This window comes from Macrobrachium rosenbergii, chromosome 41, assembly GCF_040412425.1.
Source record: "Macrobrachium rosenbergii isolate ZJJX-2024 chromosome 41, ASM4041242v1, whole genome shotgun sequence".
Classification (NCBI taxonomy): domain Eukaryota; kingdom Metazoa; phylum Arthropoda; class Malacostraca; order Decapoda; family Palaemonidae; genus Macrobrachium; species Macrobrachium rosenbergii.
The window spans coordinates 70,219,427-70,226,926 of record NC_089781.1 but is presented as its reverse complement, the minus strand read 5'-3'; positions in this window follow the sequence as shown (position 1 = coordinate 70,226,926).

Below are 7,500 nucleotides of genomic sequence, written 5' to 3'. Positions count from 1 at the left end.
GAGAGAGAGAGAGAGAGAGAGAGAGAGAGAGAGTCAAAATACACATAACATATTGAGCAAAGTTAAATTGACGTTAAAAATTTACTGAAATGGACCCCTAGGATAATAATGGTAACTTTACCAAAAAACACAGATTGTTTGATTCTTGTGTAAGTCTAATCATTATCGTTTTATGTCTTTATACTTAATAGAGAATGAAAGATGTTCCTCAGAAATTTATGCGTATTGCACCTGGCCTACATTTTCAGCAATAGTAATCCTGTATTGACAATGACTCTTTCTAAACATTTCATATTACATGTAAATACGCTTCACCGCCAACGTTCGGCTAATGGAACTGTTGATATAAAGAGGATTTATTACAAATCCGTTGTCCCCCTCAACGCGGCTAGATAAAATCCGAAAGATATAATGAGTAACCGGGACCATTCCAATAAATGGCGCCGTCGTTGTAAGGGGAGCAATTTATATTCCGTCCCCACAGCCTGTTCCAACTTCTATTACTACAACAAACCATGATCACTGTTCATATTTACTTATATATTATCCTTCCTCGTTATCTGACTTGCTTTTAATCATCATCTATCGTATGACCCATTTTAAAATTCACGCATAAGAATTAAGCTTCATTAAAACAAAGCTGTTCTGCAGGGTGATACAAGCAATATCAATATAAATATAAACATGTCTAACGACAATAATTTTGCTATTACGACCAATTCATAGTGGCATTCAGTACTAGCAGTCATTATTTCCGATGTAGATTTATGAGATGGGGTAATAAATCTGAAGCGGTCCCTCTGCTCTTCATATTCATGAGTGTTCAACTTGAGCTGGAGATTGGGACTTCAATGTTTTCACTCATATTACGAAGAAGGAAAGAACCCTTTTTTTCGTTTTAGATCATTTTAGAAAAAGGTCTGAACTTTAGTGCAACTGACAGAAAGTATGAAGTTCCATAACCCAAGTTCATTCCCATCTCACCACAAAGAAAGACCAACAATCATGTCCTGCATTCAGTATCTTTGTAATATTATTATTATTATTATTATTATTATTATTATTATTATTATTATAGGAGCCTACGTAATGTGTATGTATATATATATATATATATATATATATATATATATATATATATATATATATATATATATATATATACTGTATATATATATGTATATTATGCATATATGTTTTCGTATTATATATACTGACCAGCAAAATGCTTTAAACTACAGTACCAAAACTGGTCCTATTCGTAATAAATGCCCATGGAATTAGTAACCGGGAAGAATGAGGGAACTGTTTAACTTATTATTCTCAGCATTCAGGAGTTGTTTAGTGGGAGTGATGAAAGAGACAGGTGGAGTCTGTTCACAATAATTATTTATGGTTTATATGTGATGTCAGAAGAAATGAGCCTTATGAATAGTATCATATGCAGACGAAATCTGCCTTAGAGGAAACGTTAGCATACGTGAAAAGAATCGGATTGTTTCCAGGAGGTAAACTTTAATTTAGATGACAACTATTTAAAAAGTTATATTGCACATAACCTTTAGAAAGCCGGAAGCTGAGAGAACTTTCACTAAATGTCGGGATAGGGCTAATTTTTGCACAAGAACTCGTTCGTCTATTTTCGCTGCAACCATCCTCACTATATGGAAACGGGTCCTATTTATCTAGCTGTCTATTTGTCTAGCTACGTATCTATTTCTCTCTCTGTATATATATATATATATATATATATATATATATATATATATATATATATATATATATATATATATATATATATATATATATATATATATATATATACATACATATACATATATAGTATTATACACGTATATATATATATATATATATATATATATATATATATATATATATATATATATATATATATATATATATATATATATATATATATATACATATATAGTATTATACACCGGTCCGGCTGGTGAAGAGTTAGAGGATATTATTTCTGGTGATAGAAATTCATTTCTCGCTATAATGTGGTTCGGATTCCACAATAAGCTGTAGGTCCCGTTGCTAAAACCAATTGGTTCTTAGCCACGTAAAATAAGTCTAATCCTTCCACCAGCCCTAGGAGAGCTGTTAATCAGCTCAGTGGTCTGGTAAAACTAAGGTATACTTAACTTTTTAGTATTATACACACACGCACACACACACATATATATTATATATATATATATATATATATATATATATATATATATATATATATATATATATATATATATATATATATATATATATATATATATATATCCGTCGAATAAAATACATTGACACCGTCTAGTCATAGTGTTTTTAATTTTTTGTTAATAGGCTTTTACTATGTATATCTTATTTTATTTCATTTATTGGGAATTTCTCTTAAGCACTGCTGTTGAACGAGATAATATAACATTCCTTCGTTTATTGACTTTCAAATTCCCATTTTCTGTTTCGATTTCTTACTTTTTGCTTTTTTAAATTAAACTAACGCACCGAGTCACTAACCCTAAAGTTCAACTTGTTTTCAATCACGTACCTTCGTTGTTCAGGAGTAGTGAGCAGTCTGGAAGGAATATTATTAAGCTTCGTGAAAAGAGACGCCTTTGATGGTTGCAGGCAAAAAATTACAAAATATTGGATGAAAAGTCATTTATCGTTTTTAAGTTATATATACATATACATATATATATATATATATATATATATATATATATATATATATATATATATATATATATATATATATATATATATATATATATATATATATATTATATATATATATATATATATATATATATATATTATACATATAAAATAGATATATGTACATATACTTACATATATACACACATGTGTGTGTGTGTATATATATATATATATATATATATATATATATATATATATATATATATATATATATATATATATATATATATATATAGAGAGAGAGAGAGAGAGAGAGAGAGAGAGAGAGAGAGAGAGAGAGAGAGAGAGAGAGCAGCTGATGATGAACTTATATTGTATCGAAAATATATAATTTTTCCTGGTACTAAGCCTGGGGATATTAGTTTGTTGACCTTGTCTCTTCATTCTACGTAAAAGGACTAAAAAATAAGTTTAGAGTTTTATAGTAAACTATCAAAATTTTTTCGGTGATGGTTTTTATAATCCCTCAATTTTATTTTTCGGTAAAATCGTAACTTATGTCGACTAAAAATAATCACGATATAGAACCCATTCGCCATTTATTTTTATTTTTAACTTTATTACTATGGCAGGTTTCCCCATGCAACAATGAGATGCATCCTTGAGAAGCTTTTATATTTATACCTATGCCATTATCTATTGTAAAGTTGTGCTTCATAACAAATAAATTAATAATGTTCTGGCAAGTGTTTTATGTATTAAAGAAATTATTTAGACTGAAGATTTATTATTTACAATTTGCTCTAATTTCTATACGACCATATCCACCAGGAGAACGTTTCACTCCAAAATGAAGTCACTTATTTTAATAGAAATATGAATTCATGTAACAGACATTCCCCGTTTTTTTTTTCTCTCTTTTTCCTAAAACAAGTATTTCCGTCCCTGCTTCTAATAATTTATTGTTAGGCACAGAGAGCATTTTAGCCATTCTCGTGCCCTTAATAATTAGAAGAAAAATGCGATGAACCTGAATGTGGAGATTTATTTATGGTGCCTGCATTTAGAAATCTCAGTTGCACGTTCAGTGTGACACCAAATTTCCATTAGTCCAGGATTTTTAATTTTGACATTAAAGAAATGTGATGCAAAACCATACCATAGACCATTCAAGGAACATGTCTCATTCAGATTCTGATTTCCTATATATATATATATATATATATATATATATATATATATATATATATATATATATATATATATATATATATATATAAATATATTTCAAGGCACACACTAATTTGATATCTCCAGTGTTAATTTTAAGACTACATGATAAAAATTCCTTCTCTCTCTCTCTCTCTCTCTCTCTCTCTCTCTCTCTCTCTCTCTCTCTCTCTCTCTCTCTCTCTCGTAATTTGTGATGGCTCGTGTATATGTTTTTGTCTCATACTAGTAAATTACTCCCTAGTGCCGGATTAGGATTCAAAATGAAGAAGTGAGTATATGAATAAAAGAGGAACACAAATGAATCGTGCACATTATGCGACAACCTTGCATCGTTAAACCACTGCTATTAAGATAATTTACATTTATGTTAATTTAACCAAATATATTCACGGTGCCGTTCTGGCAAAAACTCTATCAGCTATAATGTCATGATTTTCACTGACCCAAAAATATTAGCCTATCTGGAGATAAGAGGGTCAAATTAATTACTGTTAATAATCTTAGATCTCAATTTATAGTCCCTGTCTGACACACACCAAATCACTATCCAATCTCGGATATTCAGAATGACAATTAAACTAAATTCGATACCAACTAATCGATGTTTCCGTTACAGTTAACTGTGATAACTCTAATTCACTATGAGACAATTGAGGCATCTTACCTCATATAAGTATATACACAACATATAAAATAAGGCACTCAGTTATTATAAATTATGCATTTCTACTTTTAAAAGTAGAAAAAGCATATTTAGGAAAAAATAACTAAATTAAATACATCTCTCGCATCAGATATAGGGCTTTAAACAGATTTTGAAGGATGTAAAACAATGTAAGGTTTTCTACTACACATGACAAGTAAATTAGCGGAAGATTTTTCCTTTTTAGCCCTTCACGGAAAACCAATTCAGGAGACTGTTTAATCAGTTAATGAATTAATACGGTGTCCAGGTTTTGTATCAAGGCTCACGATAGTTTTATAAAAAAATGTGATGCTAATGGCGGTGAGTCAGAATACAACTGAAGTCATCCTGAGAAGAGCAGATGTTGCTCACATAAAAGAACCAAATTACAGGTTCAGTTGGGGAATCATTGCTCACGTGATTAGAGAGAACAGACGAACATTCTTTTGCTCCTTAGCGACAGGAAATACTAAATATAATATTGGAGAAGAGACTTTGAAGCAGTATATGTGGTTGAATGCATACTAAATATAATATTGGAGAAGAGACTTTGAAGCAGTATATGTGGTTGAATGCATCCTCTTTAGAAAATGTTGCAACTAAGAAATGAATTTTTCTTCTCTGCTGATTACGAAAAATTTTCAAACAAACCAAACGCTCACACTATCGACTCGCTACCCCGTGATCGAGAAAAATGCAGAATCCCGAGAGGAACAAATAGGTAGAAGGACGGCCATCGTCTGTTTCCACTTAGAGATTAAGACCTAAGGACCAAAGAAAAGGAAAATGATAAAGACGACCGATTAGCAGTTGGAAAAAATTAGGAAACAAAGGCTTGCAGAGCAAAAATAGGAAGAGGAATTGGCAGCAACTGACTAAAAGGTTAGTATAAGGGACGTAGAGGAAAGAAATAGAGAACTATTAAAAGGGCTGCGAGGAGGCTAAAGACCTCATGGAAGAGCAGATACTAAAAGAACACCAAGAGAGGTTACTTCAATGTAAAAAAATTAAGAGAAACGTAAAACGTACTAAGTGTAGGAAGGTAAAATGGAAGAAGCCAAGCGCACAGCTAAAAATCATTCAAATTTCACTCGCAAAGCAGCAACCCTCAATGGCGGAGAGTAGCGTGAAATGGATGATGAACGACAGAGATTCAAAATGGAACAGGAAATACACGCACGGAGTGAAAATGAACCTCGGTGTGAAAAAATAATGTTCATCCAAAAATCCTCAGTGCTGTTCGATTCTCCACTTTTTGGGGTAGAGGGGTTGCTTGGCTCCATATGTTCGAAGGAATTTTAATGCGTCATGTACGTGTGAATGTTATATTCCTATGCTGAATTATAAAAACGTGTATTTTATCTCATTTGTTTCATTCCATACCAAAGCATATCAACAACGTTGTTTTGACTCTGAAGTCTTACCTTATACAAATTTCAATTCTCAATGTACCTGGAAACTATTTTGGTGAGCGTCCAGTATTGTTTATTTATTGCAGTTAATGCTAACGAGTCTTTTGCAATATGCGGACTGCAAGAATGCAGCAAGCAAGATTGATGTTAAGACTGAATTCGTAACAGTGTATATAAACGACATTTAATTTTTCCTGTGTATTGTTAAAAAGGACATACCGTGGATCATAATGTATACTTTTGTAACATTCTTAATGTTAACAAACAGGATTGTTGTTTACATAAATGATGTGATTTAATAACTGAATATAGAAACTCACTCTCTCTCTCTCTCTCTCTCTCTCTCTCTCTCTCTCTCTCTCTCTCTCTCTCTCTCTCTCTTCCCGCCTTCACCGATAAAAATAGTTACCACGCTTTCATTTTTAAGGAAAAGAACATTATTAAAAGTGAACATTATGTAACTTGTGACTGTAATGACCACAGTGCCCTCTTAACTTCCCGTTTCGACCGAAAATTGACTTACAGTAGACAATATATGGCCTGATGATTCAGACGTCATTATTCAGTAATGGATGATTCACTTCCTAACAACGAAGACACTCAGCGAAACCAAGGTAGGTACAAAACATAGGATTCATTGAAGATAGTCGAAGTGAATAAGGTACGAGGATATATGCAGTCTTACAATTTTTTAGCTGCGGTTTTAAAATCAATTGCTCATAAAAATAGTTTCGAAAATACTGCGTTACTTTTGGATCTCATAGTAAAGTATGTCTAAAACAAGAGTAGAATTATTTTTAAACGTCCCGGAGCTTCCTTGTTTAAAATTTTAAACTCCAGAAGTGATCAGAGGAGAAAATGTATTTCCCTTATACGCAAGGCAAGCCGAAACCTCCCATTTATTTCCGATCAAAAAATTTTGTTTCTTTCAAAACGCAACGTCAGAACCATGTATACATACATTTCAAAGGAAGCAAAATATTTAACGAAAAAAAAAGTACTAGATAGGATGTTAATTGAAATTCACCAGTAAATCTGGGGAAGTTATTAATTAAGATGAGGAAGTTGGACTGGAGAAAATACTTGCGGAGTCGCGATTCGATTTTATTTCGTCCTTCCTGGTGATTTAAGACTTTGATAGAATATCAAGATAACATACACGAACCAGCAATATTCCTAGCACTACAAAACTGTATTATTCATGTAAATATGAAGAGATTCAAATTATAGGGAAACTTTCAAAAACCTCATAGATAGGGATGAACGACAAAATACTCAAAAATAATAAGAAAATAAATCTACAACCTTATACTATCAAATAATAATATACACCCCTACAAAAGTACGTGAAAATTAAACTTTCGACAAATATATATAAAAAATGGTACGATTCATCCGATGGTGGCATAGTGGAGCATCCCCAAACAAGAAACCTGGTAACGTCTGATCCACAATTTCCATGAAAGTCGGAAATATTTCCTATTTCTT